This window comes from Taurulus bubalis (assembly GCF_910589615.1).
Source record: "Taurulus bubalis genome assembly, chromosome: 1".
Classification (NCBI taxonomy): Eukaryota; Metazoa; Chordata; class Actinopteri; order Perciformes; family Cottidae; genus Taurulus; species Taurulus bubalis.
In genome coordinates, this window is record NC_136589.1 from 16306732 (window position 1) to 16334728 (window position 27997).

Consider the following 27997-nt stretch of genomic DNA (forward strand, 5'->3'; position numbering starts at 1 on the left):
GTCTGGGGTAATTTTCTTTATTTTAAATCATTTTTAAATGTCTCTTTTTAAAGTCACTTGCATATGATACATACATACAAAAATTACAGAATAATCTCAGCTATCTATATAATGAGGCACCATTATCTCAGTTTTTCTTCTTTTTTTTTGTGTGGCTTTTCTGTAATTTTAACAGTAGGTGGCGGTGCCAGTGCGCCGGTTAGACAGCAGGCGTACGTCCAAAACCACGGCCCGCCTTTGATACATACAGAGGTGTCAAGTAACGAAGTACAAATACTTTGTTACTTAACTTAAGTAGACATTTTGGGTATCTATACTTTACTGGAGTATTTATTTTTCAGACGACTTTTTACTTCTACTCCTTACATTTTCACGCAAATATCTGTACTTTCTACTCCCTACATTTTAAAAAATAGCTTTGTTACTATTTCATTTTGATTTGTTTTCATTCCGGCTTGTCATCCTTCAAAAACACACACACACACACACACACACAAAAAACCTCTCCGCCCCGTTGCGCACAGATACGTGCGCGCGCACACAGGTGAGCGCTTAGCACACGCAGCAGCAGACAGAAAGCGTCGAAAAATATGTCGTGTGAAAAGCGTTCCCAGGGTGAAGATGGCAACAGCAGCTCTCATGTGAGGAGCACCAGAGTTGCTCCTCGCACCGGCGCAGCTCTCTGAACCCGGAGCAGCTTTCCTGCTCCAGGTGAAACGAGCCAAAGTGCTCGTGTTTTCTACCAACAATGAGCTTCACACAAATATTACAAAAGTACAAAGTACACGGGCATAAAACTAAGTCATTAATAAATACATGGAGAAATGTTTATACTTTCGGGTAAATGGTTACAGTACGCCGTTAACAGGTTACGCTTGCGCATGCGCGACTCTATGCTAGTAACGCTACGCGTTTTTTTTTTTTGCCCTTTTGCCAGAAGTCTCCGTGAGCTCGTCTTTTCCTGCTGTTGCGTTTCTCAAAATAAAAAAACAGATCTAAGCTCAATATTGAGCATGAATTGAGAGAGGCCGTATCAAAGCTACAACCCCGTTTATAACATATGTGTCGAGGAAAGCAGGTCACTGCTCCACTAATACTGATACAACCTGATGGCTCACATATCTGCACTCATTCTGTTTTGTTTGGCAAAAAAAATGAAAAGCTTATTGTTTTCAACAATTAACTATTTAGTAGTAACTAAATATTAGTTATTTTTTGCACAGATAGAACTTACACAAAACATTGTCTGATGGGGCAATCTGATTTACTTGTAAGTGATTGCAATCGTCTTTATTCTGTTACTTTTAAAAGCACAGATGAGTCACACAATTATGTTATTTACAGAAAAAGTTTGAGAACCACAACTTTAAGTGTTTGTGTCGGAGTCACCGCCGCCGCCTATTTTGCACTATTACAATACTTATAGGCAACTAGTTATCATGTCTTCCGCTCCATGAAACGCATGTTAATGCTCAGTACTACACATATGGTACTTTAATGTATTTGCATTGTAATAAAATGTGATCATTTTAAATGGGCATATATACAGCTGAAACGGGTAGCCTAGTGCATCCCACATTTTTCAACATAACATTTTAAAACATTATAGTCATTATGGCCTTTAGAAAAGTGATTGTTTTGGGGGGAGGTGGGGTAGTGCACTATAGGCCCCTGAGACATGGCTTAAGAGTTTGTCCTTAATGGGGAAACAAAATCCCCTTACATTACTTTTACTTTTATACTTTTAAGTAGTTTTTAAACCAGTACTTTTACACTTTTACTTAAGTAAAAAGCTTGAGTTGATACTTCAACTTTTACAGAAGTATTTTTAAACCCTAGTATCTATACTTCTACTTGAGTAATGAATGTGAATACTTTTGACACCTCTGGATATATATATATATATATATATATATATATATATATATATATATATATATATATATATATATATATATATATATACCGTGTTTTTGTGTGAGCCTATAGGTATACAACTTGACCATATATTACTACAATTTTATTCATACACTGCAATGAAAATACCATTTGACCAATTAATTAAATATAACAGCCTACAAATAAAACTAATTACACACATTTCTTTAGTTTCTATAAAATAAGTCATCTTGTTCTATCCCAGATAGCAAACTGACTCCGTTTCGGATCCGCCCAGGAGGTATCATAGGCTCCGGAACGGATCCGCAAAACGGGTCCGGATCGGAGGCTAGATGCATAGCGGGACGGATCCGGAACTGACTGCTCGAGTGGAAAATCTTTCATGGAGTGGAACTCGGCAGCCGGTTCCTCCTCCTCCTCCCCGTCTGCAGTGCCTGAAGCCGGTCCCCTTGATCGCCGGGATAAGCCGCCAGGTGATCCTCCGCCAGGGTGATGGCGGTCTCCAGCAAAGCCGGACGCTGGCAGCGAACCCACGCCGACGTTCTGGCCGGCAGCCCCCCCACGAACTGTTCAAGAACGACCTTCTCCGCCACCGCCTGAGCCCCTCCTGGGCTCCCGGGCTGCAACCACCTAGTTGCAGCGTCTCTCAGCCGTTGCGCGTACGCAAAAGGTCGGTAGTCGGCCCCGAGCGTGGCCTTGCGGAACCTCCGTCTGTGGTCCTCCGGGGTCAGGCCCAGCCGATCCATGACGGTTTTACACACGTCTGCGTAACTGTGCCGGGCTGCCGGGGGAAGCCCAAGGGCCGCTGTCTGTGACTATCCGGTGAGCAGCAAAATTTTAAGCAAAATGCAACAATGTATGTAAATATATAACAATATAATACATTCCCTTGTATAATAGTTGTAGATGTGAGGGGGGAGGGTGTCGCTAATAGTGGGAGGAGGGGTAATTAAAACTGTGTATGTATCTGTGTGTGTATATATATATATATATATATATATATATATATATATACACATATATATATTATATATATATATATATATATATATATGAATATTAATATGTGTATGTATATGTATATATATACACATATATGTATACATATATATATGTGTATGTATATGTATATATATACACATATATATACATATATATATATGTATGTATATATACACATATATACACATATATATACACATATATATATGTATGTATATATATATATATGTATACGTATATATATACGTATATATGTATATATATATATATATATATATATATATATATATATATATACGTATATATGTATATATATATGTATGTGTGTGTGCATGCAACTGCAGGAAACAAGAAAATGGTGAGAGTAGATCTTTATCCATTTTTTTTATTTAACCTAACTTTGAATTAAAACAGACACATTGACATATGCATCCACTTATCTGTGAGTGCTCATTACTTAACTTATATATTCTAGATGGCATTGATTTACAAATATTGATGAACTCTGTGCAGTGCACTGCTACCTGTCTTGTCTATATATAGCCAGATAGCTTCACTTAATATATTTGATTAAATATTTCTAATATTTCTAATAATGTAGTTAGTCATGACATATTTCCTTCTCTTACAGGTTAGAGGATCAGAAAAACAAAAGAGCAGCAGTTGAGGCTGAACACAAAACACGTGCAAATTATACAGTTATACAAATTATACAGTTTATATCTATCTATCTAGCACTTGATAATAAGTGTAGCGGCGTTCCGTTGGCTTGTTTTCATTAAGCCGCTAAAGAGCTGCGACACATGGAGTCTTCTCACGCGAATGACAGCAGACCGTTCTTTTCCTTTTTCTTTGTTTTATTTTGCGCAGCAAAAAACACTAACATTGTACACCAAACTACTAAACGGTAAACGGTCATGCGGTAAAAGAATTGTGCTCTCATGCCTAATGCAACTTTTGCTTACACCTGCTGCCATCGTCATTATATCCCTTGGTTCGATCGTCCGTTTTTACTACAAACATCTTTCAATACATTTTATATGTAGTTCCTAAACTGCAAGCCTAATTCTGAAATATTACATTGTAAACACTCTTGAAATATTAATTAAACAAAAAACATACTTGTGGCTCTTACAATATGGTTCAGTCATAAAAAATAACTTAGTAGGCCCATAGTCACTAAACTGGTTTAAGTGAAATTGTAGAAGTTCCTGATGAAAGTGGGTAAAACTAGGCAAGGAACTGCAACTGTGTTTACCTTATGCTCTATGTAGTTTCAAAAACTGGATGTGAGATTGAGAAACCATCTGTATCTCCTGTTGGAGACAAGGTACAATATTTGTACCCATTCTTTTTTTACAATATACTATATGTATACATTACCAACACCTACATAATAGTATATAGAAGTAAACAAGACCTCTGCATCTGAATTCACTGGTTAATATAATAACTATCTTTCAAGGATTTCTTACAATGTAATGTTTCAATGCTTTATGTTTTGGACTTTTTTTCAGATAACCTTGGAAGGAGACATTGTTCTAAGGAAAGAGGCCTGGGTCTGAATTTCCAGGAACAACCGAGACTCCTTATGTGTAAAGGAATTGGCAGTGGCAATCTGGGGCACTACAACCCTGGGGAAAAAAAAGCCTGACAGGAAAGGAGTGCCCCACCACCAAAACCATCCACCAACCTTTAACTCCAAAGAAGCTGAAAACATTAAAAGGTATGGCATTCTTGATGTAGCAGTAGCTATATAGTCTTTCTCGGATACCACGGACCGGTTTATTTTATATCAAGAGTTTCTTTGTTCTGACGTGACAGACACATTAATGTTATTATTTACATTTATCTTCCGTTTGCTCCAGGAAAAAGACCTGGAGGAGACGGCGTTACAGGCCAGATGGGCAAAGGCTGGACGTTACATAACGGAAAAAATCATGGACATTAACAACAACAAAAAAAACATCACTTAATTAAAGAGTGACTGAAATGTAATGTGTTCTAGTTTAGATGGCAAATTGATGTTTAAGTAGTTAATTCTCAATAGTTAATTTGGTTGTTTCTCTTTTTTAAAGTGTTAATATTGTTACCATGTTCTTTATTATGTATCTGTCCTATTTAATAAATGTAAATACTGTTTTGAAAACCTTACCAGTCAACCTGACATTGTCAAATATACCAACATATATACCAGCATACCAGCATTAGATGCTGGTGACCAGCATGACCAGCATACCAGCATTAGATGCTGGTGACCAGCATACCAGCATTATATACTGGTCACCAGCATACCAGCATTAGATGCTGGTGACCAGCATACCATCATTATATGCTGGTCACCAGCATACCAGCATACGGGTCACCAGCATACCAGCATACGGGTCACCAGCATACCAGCATACGGGTCACCAGCATACCAGCATTAGATGCTGGTGACCAGCATACCAGCACCAAAACGCAACATATGCTGGTGTTAGATAGATGGTGAGTTGAATTAAAGCTGTGATTATAAGTTCTGACTAGATGAGGAGTGAGCTTGTCTTTAAAGGCTTTAAACCACTCCAGTGGGAACCCATCCTGGACCTGATGATTTTCCACTTTGCATCAAAGCCATTGTTTCTAATATTTCCTTTTCCTGAATGGGTTTCTCAAACGATTTTTGCTGTTCTTCTGTTAGTGTAGGTAATTTAATTTGAGAAAACAATATAGACACTACATAGTATTTAGGCAGTGTCCGCGTCAAGGCGAGCTGTTCTCCCGACTACCCGGTGTTTGGTTACCGGTGTCAAAAAAGGCATGTGTAAAAAGCATTAATTTCCAACCCTTTATACAAAAACAGAACTGACAGTGCAAAACATGTTCAGAAAGTGCACAAATAGGTTGCTCCTTGAACATCCCTGAGCTGTTAATTAATACAAAAAAATAATAATAATTGATCTCCTTGGAGTAGAGGCTGCATTTAGCATACCCTGCTTTATCAATATGTATGAATTACTGGGACAGAGGGAAGCTGTACTGCTCCTCTCACGTCTGTTCTGACCTCCACCTTCCTTTAACACTTTCATTCACATCATCTGATCAATATCTGGGTCTCTTATGACCACGACATCACGTTGTTGGCTAAGCCCAACTACGTGATTTGATTCATTCTACTTTGAGTAAAAAAAATAAACCTGCAGCCAGATCCGCCGATGTAACGTTACGTTTTTTTAAAAGCAAGACTGAACTGTAACGGAACATAAAGTAACTTTAACGACAATACACAACCCAAACACGTTAGCTAACGTGATAGCAAGCTGACTAGCTCCCATTAAAAACAAGTTTGAGGAAAATTAAGCCGCTGTAGATCTTCTATTGCTAAGATCACAACCTCAGCGTTTCTCCGCGTCTCACTCAATCTCAGAAACGCAGGCCAGTTGCTCTGCTCTTTTTTTTTCTCCGCGACAAATTGAATGCCGTAATAACCGCGCGACACAACGAATCGATGATAAAATTCGTTGCCAACACTTTTGATAATCGATTTTTATCGATTCGTTGTTGCAGCCCTAGCTGGCTGAGCCACAGGTATGTCTGCACTGTGCGTCAATGCTCCTGGAAAGGAGGCTCAGAGCGGCGGTAAACCGCCCCAAAAGCCACAATCAGCGCACATCTGCCGCGAGCCTCTTCGAGCTGGGCGGACATGATGGACGCGGAGTCCCCGGATATGCCTCAACTTTTCGAGGAGCTCCTCAAACTGGAGCCGGGTGGTGAGGACGCAGAGGACGATGCCAACTCTGACCTCCTCGACATGAACGACATGGAAGATGAGGAGGATGACACCACATTTCCTGTCCAGCTGTCCAGACCCCCTAGTGCATCCTAAGTTGTCCCCCCAGGGCAGGGGTCAGCAACCTTTCCTATCCAAAGAGCCATTTTGCCCTTTTTTCCACACAAAAAAATGTGTCTGGAGCTGCAAAAGCTATTTGATATCACAGCTTCTGAAGTTTTATATATAGTCATACTATATATATATATATATATATATATATATATATATATATATATATATATATATATATACAGAAAACTATAGTTTGTTGTATTTATGAAATTATAGAACTAGAATAAAGACAATGTTTGACATTGTATTGCTATTTTACCTGTTTATAACTATCAAACTCTTATGAAGAGGAGACAAAAAATAGTCATGTGTCGGCTACATTGAGATCAATTAAAAGCACAACTATGCAAACCTTGAATACTGTCTATAAATGTGTCTCATGTGGTGTTCGCCCTGTAATCACAAGGTAGCAGGTTCGATCCCTGTCTTCACGTGAGTTTTACATTTTAAACGCATATCTTTTGCTACGTGAGCTCCGCAAACGGAGGAGGATCCGTCTTTACTAGCGGACGACTCAGTGTCTCATGAGCTGCCACAGAACCAGCAGCAGTAATTGAGTCTGGAGACTTGATCAGCTTCCTGAAAGTATATTTACTTTGCTCAGTTTACTGCAGCAGTTGAGGAATCGCTCTTCTGCAGCTTGACACCTTTCAGCAGATGCTTGTTCTGGAAGAGTCTTTCAACATTACATTTTTAGTTTTTTGCTAATTTCTCGACACATATCAAGCAGACAGGTCAGCAGCATCGTTGGCAGTAAAAGCAAATGAATACGTTCACGCAGAATTAAACGCTCCATTTTCCTCCGTGACTTTTCTTTATTATTTATTTATCCGTTGATAGTTTAGCGAGAGCGGGGCTCTGAATCACAAGTAGACACCTGCAGGGAAAGAGGCTTGACAGCTACGTGACAGGATGTGACGCACATTTTAGTTAAAGAAATATTTAAACATTTATTTAGATTTTTAGTGACCCAATATTACCTAAAACTCAAAGATAAGAGAAATTCCCTTTGAAAGTTTTTCCACCTTATCAACCCTATTGTCATCTGAAGAAACTGCGCAGTTGACCGCATCCCTCACAGCCCCACCCACCGGACCGGCAACGTCCACGTAGCCGGCCACGAGGACAGCCGTGGGCCCACCAACGGGACCGGCCGTGTCCACGGAGCGAGCCTTGAGGAGTGCCGCGTCTACGGCGCAAGCCGCAGTGTAACAAGGTCCTGTTACTTCCCTGAGTCCCCCTCAGCACCAATGACACGAGCACACTTGAGATATATAGATAGAGATATATATATATAGAGGCTGTGGCTGTGCCTCTGCTCTCTCCTCTCTCTCCGCTCCTCTTCTCCCCCTCCGCAGCTGAGCATAACCACACCCCTGCCACCACATACCTCTACCGCCATCAAGCCCAACCTACTCCCCCTCCCCCTATGAGAGCGGGAGAGGAAGTCGGCCACAACCATCTGCGTCCCCGGCCTATGGATCACCTTGAAATTAAAAGGCTGTAAAACCAGATACCACCGGGTAATCCGCACGTTGGTATCTTTCATGCTGTGGAGCCACTGGAATAATGAATAATATAGATTAAATAATATAGATATTAAAATAATGTATATATATATATGTACATTAAACTACTAAACTAATGTTATTATGGAGATACAGCCACCAATTTCAGTGTTGTTTTGTGTTACGATCCCTATATGTGTGTGAGCTCCATCCTGCTGAGCCGCATTTATCAATTTATCAACAAACACAGACACGTTCAACGTAAACACACAAAGCCCAGAGGCGGTAAAATCAAACTTAATGTGATTAAATGACAAAATACAACACTTTCTACATGATATATTTTTCTTGCTGTGATTGTATTTATGTTGAATTGCGCTTTAATGAATATTTAACATTTTCACTCAGCAACAACAGACAAACAGTAGCTTTAATCAGAAGCTTGTGAATGAGAGAGTGATTGTGTTTTTCTTAAGAAGCAGACCTCCCGCAGGAAACATGCACACACACACACACACACACACACACACACTCACACACGCGCACACACACAGTGCACAACTCTGAAAACATTTGAGGGAAAACATGATGTAAATAATCAACTGAGAAAAAAAACATAATTTGGTTTTCATCAAAACATTTCACAAACACTTACTTTCTGAATTTGTTTATGTGTGTGTGTGTGTGTGTGTGTGTGTGTGTCTGCATCAGCACTACTGTGTATGTGTTTCCTTTTGTCAAAATTGACTTAAAGTACCTCACGTGCATATATTTTAACTGTCAATATGTATTATTTATGTATTTATTAAAAATCTAAAATGCCCCAGTAACAATGACATTCAGGATGTGTAAGTGTGTGTGTGTTTGTGTTGGTTCATTTGTGTTTAATTCTGTGTGTTTTATGATTGTTTACTCACCTCTGCACTAACTCACACACACACACACGGTGTAACACACATATTACTGCATGTTTCCTTGCTCGCCAGCGTGTGTGTGGTGTGTAGATAATCAGTCCTCGGCCCAACTCACACACTAATAGAGTCCGCCGGGACACGAGCAAGTCTACAGTTGCTTGCTGTAAATTGCCCTGTGTGTGTTTGTGTGTGTGTGTGTGTGTGTGTGTGTGTGTGTGTGTGTGTGTGTGTGTGGAGGGGAGGAGAGGGGGGTTCTCCATAGAGAGCCATAATAACTATTATCTCTCCCACAGGCCCTTATCATTTCACACACACACACACATTTTTTTTTTTTAAACATCTGATTTACTGACCAGCTGAGAGACGACTTCCTGCTCCTCCTGACGCGCCTCACCTTTAATCATGTGTGTGTGTGTGTGTGTGTGTGTGTTTAATTGCAGCAGCTCTGTTCTGTCCACGGCTGCAGGTTGTTGGTTAATTGGCGCTGGAGGCTCAGCTCGTTAACTCTGTTCTCATCTGTCTCCCAAACAGCCTCACACCAATTACTACATCCCCCCCCCCCCTCACATGCACATGCACACGCACACACACACACACACACACACCACACAACACACACACACACACACACACTCCCCCTTGTTTGTGTGTCTCTCATATTCTAATTAGTTTTACTGCCACGACCATAATTAAAAACCAGTACATAGATAATGTTTACATTGTTATTGTAATAATTTAGAATGTCCCAAAAATAACAAATAAATAATATTTTTTACATAATTATAAACCTAAAGATGTTATGAACAAAAGCCTTTAAAAAAAAAAAACTTTATTTATTTAACACGGTTAATAGTGCTTCAATGCAGATTTAAAAAACATACAAATATACTATGATAAAATAAAATACACATGGAAGGATCCTTAAACACTTTGGGAATAAAATATAGTAAAATATCTACATCTTTCCACAGATTATTTACTGTTCCCTTGAAGGCACCATCAGCACCACTCAGAAAACCTAAAAAAACAAACAGGTTGCTGCTGCTGACCAATAAGAGACGGGCGTGTGTTCCACCCTGTTTGTGACCAACTTGAACAGACACCTGTCAGCCAATCACAAACCATTGTCACGGTCCAACTGGGAAGGAAGTCATTAGGCTTGTTCGAGATAAGCCAGTTCTGCGCAGAATTGATCACCGGCGATTGGCGCGCAATGCATGCTGGTTAGATTTGTGTCCGACTTGGTCCCGGCGTGCCCTCACGTCAGGTCAACAATACTCTCACAAGAGCAAGGCGGCCGTCGATTCAACTGCGTGGCCCAGTGCATGATTTGAATAGCCTGGCTGTTGCCACATCGTAGAGCTGATTGGCTCTTAGATCTGGCAGCAAACACCACGTGTTGTTGAAAATTCTTATTTTATGTGTAGTTGTTATACTTAACGCTGGATTGTTGACTATTAGTCTCATGTTTAATCTAAAAACATATTGTAATGTCATGGGTTGTCCCTAGGGCCGCCTAGGGTGGGGCAGTGCAAGAGAGAGCTAGAAACAGGCACAGTCAGATGGTATAAGTGAGAACAAAAGTTTATTATTCCAATTCCCCGGTAGTGGCTTTTAAATAAAAAATCCAAAACAAAGACCATGAATGAACAGAAAGCGTCCCAGGGGGAGAAAGGGGTTACCAAACAAACAAAACTCAACACGGTATTGTCCAAGGGATAGTGTCCTCCTCTTCCTGGTCCTGGTCCTGGGAGCCCTTTCTCCTTCGAGCCGGTGGCAGTCCTCCTGCTAGTCCAGCTCCCCTCCCCCCTGTGCTCTCCCGTCTGTCCTTTATCAAGCCTCCCAGCCCTGCCTCAATTAGGGGCCTTAAGCACCTGCAGCTGGGTAGATCGTGAGGCAGTCTGGGAGATGTAGCGTCGCCCACGGCGGCCATTTTGTGGGGTGTCGCCTGATGCCACATATCCCTATCTGCATTCCCATGTCGCAGTCCCGGCCTGTGAATGACAGAGAAATTAAAAGGCTGGCGGCTTAAAAACCACTAAGTCACCCTGCTGTTGGTTTCTTTGTTTTTTGCCATCCATTGCAGAGGTAAATGATCTGTCACCAAAGTGAACCTCCTTCCCAGCAGGTAATATTTGAGGGTTTCCAGGGCCCATTTTAAGGCTAGGCACTCTTTCTCCACTGTGGCATAGTTCTTCTCTCTCGGCAGCAACTTCTGGCTCAAATACAGAACAGGGTGTTCCTCACCTTCCTTTATCTGGTCGAGCACCAGACCCACCTCAGAGGCATCTGCCTGGACGACAAACTCCTTGTTGAAGTCAGGGGCAATAAGGACTGGTTTCGAACACAAGGCCCTCTTCAGGTCGCCAAATGCTTCTTCCGCTGCCGAGGACCATGTCACCATACGTGAGTGTTTCTTGGTAGTCAGATCTGTGAGAGGGGCCGCTATCACAGAGAAGTCAGGAATGAAGCGTCTGTAATAATTGGCAAGGCCCAAAAATGATCTCACCTGCTTTTTTGTCAAGGGTTTTGGCCAGTCTTGAATGGCACACAGTTTTGCCTTCTGGAGTTTTACCAGGCCCCGCCCGATGGTATACCCTAAGTAGTTGGCATCATCCGGTACTGCCAAAGACCTCCCGGGGTGGCAAAGGCAGTCTTCTCCTTTAATTCTGCAGACAAGGGAACCTGCCAATACCCTTTGGTGAGATCCAGAGTTGTTAGGAATCGGGCCTGGCCCAGGTTTTCAATCAGCTCATCTACACGAGGCATGGGGTATGCTTCAAATTCAGACACTTCATTTACTTTTCTGAAATCATTACAAAAACAGATGGTTTTGTCCGGCTTGTCTGCCAGGACGATAGAGCTTGACCAGGCACTCTTGGACTCCTCAAATCACGTTCAATGCCAACATCTTCCTTACCTCCTCGTCAATCAGCTTCTTGCGGGCCTCCGGCACCCGATACGGCTTTTGGTTAACAGTTTTCCCTGGCTGGGTACGTACTTCATGTTCCACTAGGTGGGTGCAGCCTGGGAGGGATGAAAAGACATCCTGATTACCTTCCACCAGTTCCTTTGCCTGCTGCAGCTGGTGAGGGGAGAGGTCCGGGCCAAACTGCACTTCGTCCCGGGCAGGTTCTTTCAACTCTCTGGGGGGAAGACAATTGAACAACGCATCTCGATCATGCCATTTCTTTAGGAGGTTAATATGGTATATTTGCTCACCTTTCCTCTTCCCCGGTTGCGGTACTTTATAATTGACTTCCCCAACTTTTTCAATTACTTCACATGGTCCCTGCCAAGTAGCAAAGAACTTACATTCCACGGTGGGTACCAGGACTAAGACTCTGTCTCTGGGATTGAATTCTCTGGGTTGGGCTGCTCGGTTATAAGCTGCCCTCTGATCCCTCTGGGCCTTCTCCATGTGCTCCTTCACAGTGGAAAACACCACTGCCATCCTGTCTCGCATCACCCCCACGTGTTCAATCATGGTACGATGGGGACAGGGTTGCTCCTCCCATATCTCCTTGGCTATGTCTAGAAGGCCCCGGGGTTTGTGAGAATACAACAGGTCAAAGGGTGAGAAACCAGTGGAAGCCTGAGGAACTTCTCTTACCGCAAACAGAAGATAGGGTAGCAGCTGGTCCCAGTTTCTGCCGTCTTTGTCGATGGCCTTCCTCAGCATGTCTTTCAGGGTCTTGTTAAATCTCTCCACTAACCCATCTGTCTGGGGGTGGTACACCGAGGTTCTCACTTGTTTCACGTGCAAAAGCGCACACAACTCCTTGGTGACTCTGGAAATAAAGGGGTCCCTTGGTCGGTAAGAATCTCCTTTGGAATCCCTACCCGGTTGCTGAAGAGGAACAGTTCTTTTGCTATTTGTTTAGCATTTGCCTTTCTTAAGGGGACGGCTTCCGGGTAACGGGTGGCGTAGTCCACTATGACCAAGATGCACTGGTGTTCCCGGGCACTCTTGGGCAGTGGACCCACAATATCCATGCCCACCCTTTCAAAGGGGGTTTCGATGATGGGCAAAGGGATAAGAGGGTTCCGAAAAGTGGGTTTTGGCGCGGTGATCTAGCAATCTGGGCAACTACGGCAGTAGTTCTCTACCTCTTTGTAGACTCCTGGCCAAAAAAACCTCTGCAACACCCTCTCTTTAGTTTTCTTTACACCCAAGTGAGCTCCCAGCAAGTGTGTGTGGGCTAACTGCAGAACTGTGGGGCGGTGAGGTCGGGGCACCAGTAGTTGCTCAAACTCTAGGTCCTTACTTCTTGTTACCTGATACAAGAGGCCATTTTTCACTGAAAAATGAGTGTAGGAAGGAGTCAACCGGGTTCCCACCAACGTTCCCTCTAGAACTTGGACATTTCTTAAGGCATTTACCAGGGTAGGGTCCTGGAGCTGCGCTGTTCCATATTGTCCTTTAAGGGGCGGCATTTCCTGAGGGCCATCAGAGACATCCTCACTTGGCGCACGGGATGGCTCAGAGTCATCCGATTCCACTCCGCTCGATGCTTCGGCCAAGGCTTGGATGGAAACTGGGGGCTAAAGGCAGGGATTGGCAACGTTTACCCATGATTTATTTATTCCATAATTGTTGGACTTATGTTTCCGTGGCTCCCGACTGAGCTTCTTTAGGGCTTCCCTCCACAGCATCCGAAAGGCCGGGCAGACACGCCCAATTAGGAATGGCACTGGAAGGGCCCTCTCTGGTGGGGGGTTCAGAGTGAGGGTTGGCCAGGGTGGGACCTCTTTCTTGCGACGCCCACTTGGCCAGACCGGGACAGAAGCCTCCGGCTCTTTACGGGGTGGGCGGAGCATGTCTGAGGCTGCCTGGTACTGCTCTACGGCTTCTACCAACTCTATGGCCGTTGTTAACTTTTGGTGGCTGATTACCCTTTTGCCTGATAAGGTAGACCCCGTAGATACCTGTCCATAACCAGGGTCTCTATAATGTCTGCAGGGCTGTGTTTGTCTGGTTCTAGCCACCTTTTCGTCACTCTTATTAATTCATGCATTTGGGCCCGGGATGTCTCTCCACTTAGGAAAGACCAGCTATGAAAACGTTGAGCCATGCTAAATTTAGTGAGCCCCTGGCGACTCAAAATCTCTCCCTTCAACTGGTCGTAGTCGTGGGCAATATCGGCTCTACATCTTGAAACACTTTAAGTGCCTCCCCAGACAGGAAAGGCAGCAGAAGTCCGACCCACTGTCTCCCCGGTCACTCTTCCCGAGCGGCAGTAGCTTCAAAGGCATGAAGGTAAGCTTCGACATCGTCGGTCACCCCTAGTTTAGGGATGAAATCAGCTGCCCTGGGTCTTGATTTTGGCACCTGCTTAAGCTCCTGCTCCTTCAGGTCATTAGCCATTATTTGCTGTTGCAACAGGGCACCGCTAATTTCTTGCTGGGCCCTCTGGCTCTCCAACAGCATCTGCATCAGTGGTTCCATTTTGGATTGGTGGCCTGGTGTTTGAAGTCCTGAAAAAAGGTTGTACAATTCGTCAATATCTTCTCTCTCCGTCATCCGCACTTCAGCCCCAGTGCCCGCATTCTCCACCACCCGTGATGTCACGGGTTGTCCCTAGGGCCGCCTAGGGTAGGGCAGTGCAAGAGAGAGCCAGAAACAGGCACGTATGGTATGAGTGAAAACAAAAGTTTATTATTCTATTTCCCCGGTAGTGGCTTTTAAATCAAAAACAAAGAACATGAATAAACAGAAAGCGTCCCAGGGGGAGAAAGGGGTTACCAAACAAACAAAACTCAACACGGTATTGTCCAAGGGATAGTATCCTCCTCTTCCTGGTCCTGGGAGCCCTTTCTCCTCCGAGCCGGTGGCAGTCCTCCTGCTAGTCCAGCTCCCCTCCCCCTTGTGCTCTCCCGTCTGTCCTTTATCAAGCGATAGGTGGTGAAAAAGCTTTTTTTTTGCCGGGCGGCGCGATAGGCACGAGTTGAAATGTTTGAAAAAATCGCGTGACGCAAAGTCAGCCAATCAGCTTTGAGAAGCTCTGCCCATCACTACCGCCGCCTTGCCGGTGGTAGCGCTGGTAGCGGCACGATGAAGTTTGATGTTCCGACGTATGTGGAATTTACACAACAAGTATAAAGCAGAACTAGTGGTTATTTCCATGGTGGATGGTGGATGGTGGATGGCGGAAACGGTAACGGTGTTTTTACGGAGATAAGCCGTATAGAATCCGTAGAATCTATAGCGCCGCGTACAGGAAGTCATCATGACGTGAGAATGGATCTTGGTGATCTCCCTATAAAACTAATATAACTAATATCGCTTCTTCATCAATGAGGAAGGGAGCTGTCTTTTTTGTCCGGTGGGAGTGGCCAACTTATCCAGTGAATTTCACTAAACCTGCTCTGGAGCAGGTTAAGGGATTTCGATGTGTTGCTCTGGTGATTTTTCTAAACTTGCTTCGAAGAACCGAAAAGTCTTCTTATCCTGAAAATGATCCGGCTAACTCAGTAAACCAGGTACGAAGAATAGGGCCCTGGTTTCTGAAAGCTTCGGGATCTCTGATGATGTTTTTGTGCAAACAGCATAATCAATATAAATGTAGTTGGCAAAGTGGTAAAGGGACCACAAGGCAATGAGAAGAAAGTTCTTCAAGGGCAACAAATTCAGCACTGGACAGCTCCCACCATTAATAATGCTTATTGTAATGTTTTCATCATTCATGTCTATATGTCACTCAGCGAAGATGCATCTGTCTGTCTGTCTATCTCTCTCTCTCTCTCCCTCTTATTATCTTGCTGGTTGAGTCTGTGTGGGCAGATTACAGCATTTTCAATGAAACCGCTCCTCTTAATAGGAAGGTACAGCTGTGTGTGTGTGTGTGTGTGTGTGTGTGTGTGTGTGTGTGTGTGTGTGTGTGTGTTTGTGTGTGTGTGTGTGTGTGTGTGTGTGTGTGATTGAGTGTGTTATTGAGTGTTCGCGCGTGTCTCACTGTGTGTTGTGTGTCCTCTCCTGTGTGTGTGTGTGTGTGTGTGTGTGTGTGTGTGTGTGTGTGTGTGTGTGTGTGCAGAGGCCCATTAGTAAGCACTTGATTGACAGACTCAAGGACGTGTGTTCTGCAGCTCGGCTTCATTAGCACAGGTGTTGGAGTGCACAAGTGAGTCAGACTTTGTGTGTGTGTGTGTTGTTACCCAGAAACACCACGCTCTCATGTGACAGCGCCCCATAATGGCTGTATGTAGTATGATGCCAGTTTATTCATCAAGTTGGACATTTTGACCAAAAAATTATCTAAATCGACACAGCAGAACTAGAGAGAACGTCTTTTTTTATTTCACATGTCCGTGGTCTACATTACCCACAATGCAACTCAACCACAAACAGCTGTTTGGCAGTTTGTAGTGTGTTATTCTAGCGGCTAATTTATCCTGCAGAACAGATGAGCAGCAGCTAAAGAGGTATCACTTCTATCTAACTCCACACCTCCACACTTAACACACTAAAGGCGTTCTACTACTGTTAAACTTTTTAACACCAACAGGCCCATATTAGGGTCGTTTTTCCTCCTGTACCTTTGTTCCCCGTGTTCAAGTAGTCGTATGAACCCCATTGAGTTCTATTACTTGTATTATTTTATATAATTTTTTCAGATTTTTTTGTGAAATTGTTTTTATATTTCCAAAAAAAATACTTTTATACCATATTTTGATCATAGTTATGAACATCCAGCATGATCTCAGCAAGATTTCTCAAACACGTCTTTTGGAGCGGTATGGAGTGGTCGCCGATCACAAACCATGGAGGTACAAACTCCATGGTTCAGACCCTTACCAACATCCCACCTACTAATAAGACACCTTTTTGGAAAGATTATGACCTAAATAATCGGAATCTGTCATTCGGTTCAAAAATAGAACAATCACCTTTTCTATGGGAAAGCCTTTTCTCACCGAGGCATGCTGGATCTTTAAATTTGCATAAGCCTTCCCTCTTGTGCTGTGATGTGTTTTTACAAAGGTGGGGGGTACACGAAAAGCACAGGACACAGAAGTCTGAGACCGAGCGTAAAAAACTAAACCTTTTGCCGTTTTGTGATCGTTCAGATACTTATAGGGGGTTTATAAGGCTATGTATTGCTTTGTTAGACTCCCACAAGCCCATACGGTTACTGAGAAACCGTTTCGGCCACCGCGGCAAGCTGACGTAGGGTTGTAAGTACTCAAACTTAACGGTTACTTTAATTATTTTTAAATTATATGTATCTTCTCACAAGGGTTGTTGTTATTGTAGAACTTTAAATGAAGTTAAACAGCGCTGTGGTTCTGGAGCTAATTAAAGAAACGTTAAAACAAAATGTTGATGATTTTCACGTCTGATAATAGGCGCAGGGGGGCTTTGTGTGCAAAAGGACATGAGAGCAGTAAAACTCCCCGACATCTGGAAAGATGTCAGGAGTTCACATTTAACCGAGAGTTAATAATTCAATCTGCAGGATGCTCTTATACAGCATTCAGAGCTTTACCTTTCACTGCTATGCTGATGATACTCAACTATATCTGTCGAACAAGCCAAGACTGGATTACTGTAACTAACGTATTATCAGGGTACTCCGGTAAATCCCTTGGGTCTCTCCAGTTGATCTAGAATGCTGCAGCTTGTGTACTAACGAGGACGCAGAAGAGAGATCACATTACTACTGTACTATCTGCTCTCCACTGGCTTCCTGTAAGATCAAGAATCATATTTAAAATCCTTCTCCTTACCTACAAAGCATTAACTGTTGAGGCATATTACCCAAGAGCGTTGCGCTCACTGAATGCAGGGTTACTTGTGGTTCCCAAAGACTTAAAAAGTAGGTTGGAGCCACAGCCTTCAGTTATCAAGCTCCTCTTCTATGGAATCAGCTTCCACTTTCAGTCCGGGGGGCAGGCACGGTCACCTTATTTAAGAGTAGACTTAAGACTTTCCTCTTTGATAGCGCTTATAGTTAGGGCTGTTTCAGGCTTATAGTTAGGGCTGGCTCAGGTTTGCCCTGGTCCAGCCCCTAGATATGCTGCTATAGGCCTAGACTGCTGGGGGACATCTTTGGATACACTGAGCTCCTCTTCTCTTCTTCTTTCACTCCTCTTCTCCTTTTCTCCTCTTCTTTCTCTCCTTCTGGATAAATTATTGTCTCTTCAATGCACATTACTAACTCTACTTTTTTCCGGCAGCCTCTATGCTGTCATATTCATTGAATGTGCTGTAACTACGTTACGTTATTCATTCTGGTCACATGACATCTATTGCTTCTGTCCACCGGGGGAGAGGGATCCTCCTCTGTTGCTCTCCCTCAGGTTTCTTCCCTTTTTTCCCTGTGAAAGGGTTTTTACTAACTTTATTTGGGGGAGTTTTTCCTGATCCGGTGTGAGGTCCCGGGACAGGGATGTTATGGGTACAGATTGTAAAGCCCTCCGAGGCAAATTTGTATTTGTGATGTTGGGCTATATAACATAAACTGAATTGAATTGAACCTTAAACAATCAATAGGAGAAAGACAGCGGTTGGGTCAAATAAAGATTGGTGCTTCCTCCAGGAGACTGCTGTTTGTGCCTCTAGTTGTATAGAATTTTATGCTTCATGTGTAAAAGCTGCATTCTCTCTACCGACCACAAGGGGGCGACTCCTCTGGTTTGTATAGAAGTCTATGCTTCATGTGTTGAAGATGCATTCTCTCTACTGACCACCAGGGGGTGACTCCTCTGGTTGTATAGAAGAATATGCTTCATGTGTTAAAGCTGCATTAACTCTCCTGACCACCAGGGGGCGGCGACTCTGGTTGTATAGAAGTCTATGCCTCATGTGTTAAAGCTGGATTCGCTCTCCTGACCACCAGGGGGTGACTCCTCTAGCTGTCTAGAAGTATATGCTTCATGTGTTCAAGCTACATTCTCTCTACTGACCACCAGGGGGTGACTCCTCTGGTTGTATAGAAGTCTATATAAATGACTCTACTCTTGATTTATCCCCTCAGTAAACATTGTCTCAATCTCTAGTTTCAAGTCTTCAATACATGATGTTCATTTTGAATTATGGTCCATCTTTCACAATAAAAGCATGAAATGTTCAAGATAACACCTGGCGTGGCCTCAGGTTTGTTCTGTGTGTGAATAAACAGTTTGCATTCTACATCAGCAGCAACATGTGATCATCATCGCTCACTTTATTTAACACAAACAAGATTCAGGAGTTTTGAGGCGTCACAGAAAGAAAACAAAAGAAATGTTTTTGTTTGCAGACTTGTGGCACCCACCGTGCACACACACCGACTTGCTCTAATTGTTTCCCTCACAGTTGTGTGTTGTTGTCGGTGTGCGTTTCCAGCTGCCCTGTGAGATGAGGTGTTCACAGCCACTCCCAGCAGGCTCCACACATACAGCTACTGAAGCCTTGTTAGAGCTTATAATGAGCCATAAAAGTGCTCAACTGTACCTAACATGCATCTGAATATCACCTGCACACACACACACACACACACACACACACACACACACACACACACACACACACACACACACACACACACACAGAGTGCTCTCCCGAAGGAACAAATAAAGCCATATTGGCCCCGGTCTGATTGCTGGGATAATTAATGTAGCATATGAGCAGAAAAACACACTGAGACCAATTGCACCTGAGAGAGAGAGAACGAGACAAAAAGAAAAGAGAAGACAAGATTAAAAATAGATGGAGCTATACTCTAGTATAACTTTAGTACAAATAGCACCGTATAGAAGAAGTTATGCATTGAAGTACAAGTGAGTTACTATCAGTGTAATTTAAGTACCAGAAGTATTCATTATGCAGAATAATATATCATATTATTGTAAAGGTATTGATATAGATGTATTGTATCTTTAACGTTGCAGCTGGTAAACTTGGAGCTATATATATATATTTTTAATACTACCGGATAATTTTAGAATTTTCAACATGTTCTTCTTCTTCCTCTTATTCTTCTTCTTATTTTAATTAAAGTCAACAATGTCAATGAGGGAATTAAATTTTTATTTTTAAATAAACAAAAACAATCGACAGATTAGCAAACAATGAAAATAACTGTTCATTGCAACCATAATGTAGGAAAATAAGAATGTTCCTTATCAGCAATTCCTCGTAACGTTATGTAATCTTATATATATTTGCAGTGCGATTTATTTCTACATCTTTTTCGCAGATTTGCATGTTTTTCCTTCCTCCTCATGAGTCATTATTGGGATTATTATGATGAGAGTCAGAGGTGACTTTCTCTCCTTCACGTCATTGGTTACATTGAGACTACAGGAGTGACGTCCAGGTGTAATTAAAAGCAGCAGAGACACTTTCACCTCACAGCCTGGAAACATGTGGCAACTTGTTAATTTACCTCCATTCCTACTCCCCCGTCCTCTCCCCTGGACTCCCTGTGGAGGAGACAGATGGGCTGGGAGTCACCTGAGACAGCAGGAGAAGGAGGGACTCTCTCATCAAAGTTTAGTTTTTAGAGGAGCTGGTATTATGACACATTATCTATCTATCTATCCGTCCATCCGTCCGTCTGTCTGTCTATTTATCCATCCATCATCCATCTATCCATCATATATCCATCATCCATCCAACCATCATATATCCATCCATCCATCATCCATCATCTATCCATGCATCATCCATCATCCACTTTTTTGTCATTAATCGTATAGCATATGATAAACAATCTAATGTGCAGATTTCCATCAAATGTCCCGGTCACATTCCTGCTCCCAAGAGGATAATCCCTTCAGATTTGAACACACCCTTTACCTTTTGCAGTGAGCAGTAAGGCAAGAAAGAGGAGGCAGGTAGCAGAATAAATCAAGATGAGCCTCCATATGTTCAACATGGAACCAAACATTTTTTTGTTCTTTATTTGACAGTAAAACACGACTCACAATACTCTGTAAAAGCAAAATAATATAGCTCAGATCATTTAAGCAACAAATATTTAAAGTATACAACTGTGGATTATCTGCATAATATTGATATTTGTTGTATTGCATGCTATACCTAAGAAGTTAAACAAAACTAGAGGGTGTGAAAACAGTACGTAAGTATTAAATGATTACTTTCCGCCTACACAAGCAACACTATTAAGAGGTCACAACAGTGAACAAAAGTTCCTGAGAGCCTCCGTTAATCATAGCTGGAGAAACAATTAAAAAACTTTTTTTAAACAGGAACATTACGTGAATTAGTCCATTATATTGTCATTATCCTGGTAGCAACACATCTTCACTGTGCGTCTCTCAGAGGTTAACTCACAGTACATTTCACTGAGCTTTTTAACACGCACAGTGTTAACCAGCATCGACTGCACCAGCTCAATGTTAGGCATCGCTCATTATTGATTTAATATTTTCCATATAAGATATGATATCTTACAACAGATATTCATGAAATTTATGTTTATATGTCTGTCACACAAATCTTCAGGTTAAAATCTTTACGTTTACATTCACATTCATGAATGTTCTAGTTGTCCACATTGTTCTACTTGTCCTACACAGTAAAATTGACAGTGCTAATGCAACACTTAAAGAGTCAAATTTAACACCGAGTCAGTGAACATATGGTCCCTATCTACAGAGTGTTAAAGTTACACTGAACATAGTGTTAACATTTCAGTCAATTCTGGTAAGGGTTAATATTTTACACTACACTACACTGAGAAGTGTTACTCAGATTTTACACTATAATGTAAATAACACTTATTAGTGTTATTTTCATTTGACTCCAAGACTACAATATTACTCTTCATTAGTGTTAGACCTACTTTACACTAAGTGTTGTTTTAACTGAAAAATATTTACTCTTGTATTTACCCCCTATTATTGTACTTTTTATCCAACACTTACTTACTTACTTTCAATTGACTCCTTTTTAACTCTTCAACAGAATAACTTTGAAGTGTTTTGCATTTTCTCACTTTACCATGTCCAGCTAACACTTAAAACAATGCAACTAAAACATGTCTGCAGGGGAAAAAACAACAAGCACCAGTATATCAGATCTTAATAACAATTTATTAAAAATAAAAACATTTTAGTTTAGTTTGCATATAATGCTCACTTATGTTTCTGAGATGCCAGTGCCCGTCCGTCAAACCTTTCGTCGTTGTAGTCCAGACAATACGTCTCCACCAGCTTTCTTAGCCAACACAGACCTGCTGTGAAACGATAGAGAAGAGGACAAGACAATGAAATTATCTTGAAAATATAATTAATAAATGATTTTGAAGAAATGACCGTAAATACAAAGATTGACATTTTTTTAAATGAGGCAATCCCCAAAGGAAGCTCACAGCAAACATTTTACACATCAACTTACCTGTTTGGCATCTTGATGGTCCCTCTGCCTTCTTCTGGAAGAGTTGACGTATCCTCAGCAGCCTGAGAGGTGCAGCACTGCATAAACACACGAGAGAGGACTGAATGTCAGTAGACAGCAATATAATGCTCACGTTACTTAAAAAAAATTATAATTCAGTTGAACTGGACAAAAAAGAAACGATTGTATGCAGTAACTGATTCATATGAAACTAATTAGCTTTAAAGTTAATCCCATGCAGTGCCCATGCAGTCAAAGGAGCATTTACAGTGTTTGCTATTTTAATGTCCTCTATGCACATTAAAACAATACAACACTGTCAATCCACCACATTGAGCTCTCTTGCCCACATTGTCGAGTTTGATGTAGCCTTATTTTGGCTAAACATGTGCAGCACATTTAAGCTAACCTTCAACTAGGTCACGTTAGCCCTCTGCTATTAAGTATTTCAAGACAAAAACAACAACTGCAGTGTAAGCTTAACAACAATATAAAAGGTACCGTAAAAGTGGGGTTAAAAGCCACTACTACCTTGGGTCAATGTCCCTGTTAGCTCCCCGCTGTAGCCAGCTAGCGCTCCTGCTAGCGCTCCGCTAGCTCCCAGACAATCACCGAAGGTAGCGGGACCAGCCCCGACTCGACACCCGACGTGGGCAGTAGCAGCAGCGGGGAGCTAGCAGCTACTGTTTCATAAGTGATTTAGAGAAACTTACCACAGTCTTTCAAGAAGTGCAAGATGGCGCAGTGAGGAGACTCCTGATCCGTCTGAGAGGAGAAGGAGGTGGGCGGAGCCTCACAGAGTATAGAGTACTTTCCCGAATACTCTACGTCTTGTAGCTACGGAAGCGCATTGCATTCACTGGATAAAAAAAAAATAGACCCCTGATCTCGTAATTACGAGATCCTGATCTCGTAATTACGAGAAAAGAAAAAGAAAAAGGAAACGTCTGTAAATCCTCTCTCAGTGGCAATTATGGCGCTATCGCAGTTAATCTGCTATTATTACCTTCTCGGTTTGAGACACTGGGAAATACTGATGTTTCCAACACGGGATGCTTCATGGATACAAATTCATACATTTGAAATGCATCTACTCTGGTTTGGTAGTGACTGTAACGGACCTCTGAGAGTTTAAAGTATTGTAATAGTTTGTTCCTTTTTTTTTTTGTCCTTTATTTTAGTCCGTTTTGTTACTGCAGTCGGTGCATTTCCGGTTGCGCTCTTATTTTGAAGGTAGAAAAAAACGGAAGTTGTTAGTAAGAAACGGACAGAAATGAAAAGTTGCCATAACAACGGAAAACAGTGATAAAAAGGTTACGGATGTATTAGTTTAGCACCTGGCTGATATGGGCACATTATTTGCACCTGTTCAAGTTCATTTTTTGAGAAAATATTGTTTTAGATGGTTACGTTTTTTGTCTGTTTCAGAGCTTAAGCTAACCAACTGCTATTTCCGTTTTTCTTCATAGTTCTTACGGTGAGTTCAATAAACCTTTACGAACCATCACTTAAAGACTCCAGACTATAATTCTGCCGGGGATGCTACAGTGACTCAAAGAACTGTGCGGCACCTGTTAAAAATCCTAGATCCCCAAGGAGTAGCTAAGGCAACGGAACCGTCTAAGAAGACGCCTGTACACATACATGCATACAGACGCCTGTACACATACATGCATACAGACGCCTGTACACATACATGCCATACAGTGGCCAGTATGGCACCTTTCGTAATCAGGTCAGGATCTCGTAATTACGAGATCAGAATGTCGTAATTACGAGATCAGGATGTCGTAATTACGAGAAAAGATCTCGTAATTACGAGAAAAGATCTCGAAATTACGAGATCAGGGGTCTATTTTTTTTTATCCAGTGAATGCAATGCGCTTCCGTATGTAGCAGTGTACAATTAAATCAACACTGGGGTTTGTTTTACTCTGGCTGTTGTTCTATTACTCTGAAAAGGTAACTGTACCTTGCCACTGCATGTTTACACTGAAATGTTTAACTCTGATTATTTACACCAACATTGGGCAAGACATTGGTAGTAATTACTCTTGACGTCGTTGTAATAACTCTGGAAGAGCTCATACACTTTGACAATGCATATTTAACACTGGGGAATTTACTGTGTAGTTGCTCTAGTTGTTATAATTGTTCTAGTTGTCCACATTGTTCATGTTGTTCTAGTTGTCCTAATTGTTCTAGTTGTCCACATTGTTCATGTTGTTCTAGTTCTCCTAATTGTTCAAGTTGTCCACATTGTTCTTGTTGTTCTAGTAGTCCTAGTTGTTCGAGTTGTCCTAGTTGACCTAGTTGTTGTTGTCCTAGTTGTTCTAGATGTCCTAGTGTGTGCATGCGCTTCCCTTGTTACTGTGACAACAGCACTGATGTTTCCAATAGTGGTTTGTACAACTTGTTATTTTTTTTGTATCATCTAATAATTGTGTTTTTATAACGTCTGCATATTTCTGTTTTCAGGGAGTGTTCACCAACACCAAAAACATGCAGAGCAGTGACCAAGGCCCTATTCTTCGTACGTGGTTCAACAAAGTCGAGCAAATGTCCTATTATCCAGCTTAAATTAGCAAGATGATTGACATCAGGCTAACTCGGTTTCTCAACGGCAGATCCGTGCTGAAACGGTCTCGTTAATTTTAACCAGACGTCAGTCATCTGGATAAATGCTAAATAAAGGGACAATAATCGAGCACTGACAGATGTTCTAACAGTACAATGGCAAATTTTTATTTTTTATTTTTTTATGTACTGTATGCGCAATACATGTACAATATATGTGTACATTCATGTAGGTGTAGATTACCATATAACTAGGAGTTTGAATATGTGTATGGGCGGATCAGTATGTATGTATTATTCATATTCAGAAATTCAATCAATTGAAGCAGTGAAAATAAATTGTGGGTGATTTGTATTCTTATCACGATCACCTTAATCATGTTCTACAATAATGATATGTATGGTGTACTAATAACACTGTCATATAATTATGAATGCTTTCAACACATCCATAAGTTTCTTAAGCGCTAAAAAAACTTAAGAACAGCACAGCATGCAGCGGGTGAAAGTCTATGTCAGTGAGACGGGCAATGGGTGTGTAGTGTTCAATGTCCGCAGCTCGAGGAGGTCTCGTAACTATGACTTTTTATCTCATAATTTCGGCTTCATTATCTCATAATTATGACTTTTTATCTCATTTTTTAATTTCATTTTGTGGCTGAAACGGGCTTCCGTAACAAGCACATGGGCTTGGCTAATTATAAATGACCTACACTACTCTCAGTGGTTCTAGTTGTTCTAGTTGCTTTTGTTGTCTATATTTGTCCTAGTTGTTCTAGTTGTCCTATAGTTGTTCTAGTTTTACTAGTTGTTCTTCTTCGTTGTTATAGTTAATCTAGTTTTACTAGTTGCTGAAGTTGTCCTAGTTGCTGAAGTTGTCCTAGTTGCTCTAGTTTTACTAGTTGTCCTAGTTGCTGAAGTTGTCCTAGTTGCTCTAGTTTTACTAGTTGTTCTAGTATTTGTACTTGTTCTAGTTTTACTAGTTGTTCTAGTTGCTCTAGTTTTTCAAGTTGTCCTAGTTGTTCTAGTGTTTTACTTGTCCTAGTTGCTCTCGTTGTTTTACTTGTCCTAGTTGCTCTAGTTGTTCTGGTTGTTCTGGTTGTTCTAGTTTTACTAGTTGCTCTAGTTGTTCTGGCTGTTCTAGCTTTATAGTTGCTATAGTTGTCCTAGTTGATGTTGTTGTTCTAGTTGTCCAAGTGATCCTAGTTGTCCTAGTTAATGTCGTTGATCTCGTTGTCCTAGTTGATCTCATTAATCTCGTTGTCATGGTTGATCTCATTCTAGTTGTCTTAGCTGTTCAAGTTGCTCTAGTTGCTCTCGTTGTTCTATTTGTTCTAGTTGATTTAGTTGGTTGCGTTATTGTTGTATCTGATGTTGTTTAAGGTTGTTGTTTAAGTTGTTCCTAATTTTGTGCTTAAAGTAGTTGTTGCTGTTGTTGTTCATATTCAATTATTCAAGTTTTTCTACGAATGCTGGATGAGAACCTGTAAATCGCCTTTACACAGGACAGCTTGTGTTCCTGTAAATTACTAACAATCTATATATAGTGCAAATAACTGAATATTGGATGTGCAGTATGTGCATGTGCACATGTCTGGAGACCATTTAAAGAGATAGTGATGGATAAATACAAACAAACAGCAGTTTGATTGTTTTAACATCGAAAACCAGCGGAGAGAATAAAGGCACGCTCGTTTTTACAGTGTTCTCAACAGCTTGACTCAGAATGTTTTACAGCGTGAGCGTGTTTGTGTGTGTGTGTGTGTGTGTGTGTGTGTGTGTGTGTGTGTGTGTGTGTGTGTGTGTGTGTGTGTGTGTGTTGTAGCTGTTGAATCTCTCTCTGTGTGTGTCAGTAGTTATTATAGATACACCGACATGTTGGCTGGTTAATTAAGGTGTATAATTCTTGTTGTTCAGTGCCGTCACATAAAGAGAGATGATAATAGACTCTGTGTGTGTGTGTGTGTGTGTGTGTGTGTGTGTGTGTGTGTGTGTGTGTGTGTTTGTGTGTGTGTGTGTGTGTGTGGATAATAATTGGATGAAGGTTGGTGCTGTGTAATAATTGGACGTCTGAACTACAAACACGGTGACAGCAGCAGCAGCCTGCAGGCTCCGTTGTGTTTGTTGTAAACGTAAAGAGAACAAACAGCGGCGCTGTTTACTCCTACTGACTGTAAACACACCACACGAACCACACAGGGACGAGCAACGAGACACTGTCTCCCTCCTCTCTGTCGGTCTGAATGTCTTAATTTCTACATTAAACAAACACTATTATAATAACAATTACACACACAATGTTTATATACAGTGTTTAACATTTATTTTCTGCATATATAAACACATACATATGTGTTTTATTCCAAAATATTTCTATCCAATTATGAATGTTGTGTCTCTACTTTTTCTTCAAAATATTTAAATCATTTTGATATTACTATTAACTATTATTACAAAGATGAAAAATGCTCTACAGTAGGATATTATATGAACAAAAAATTATTGTGTGCAGTTTATAATTTCTTATTTATAAGATCATGTATTCCTAATAAAGAATGGATGCTTGGAATCTCTAGAATTATTGTTAATTATTATTATTATTATTGTTATAGTATAATTCTGTTTATTACCATATTTGAAGTGGAAACATCCTTCCATTGTAGGTTTTATCTGCCTCTGTTGTTTTCACTTGTTATATTAAATATACATATTCAGTGAAATTGTGTATTTAACGGATACATTGTATCATGTTGAAATGTTTACAATCTAGTTATTTAAAAATATCAAAACACATGAAATATATAATGTTGTTTCACTTCATGTAATGCTTGTAGCAACGATTTTATTGTTCATATAAAACATAACAGAT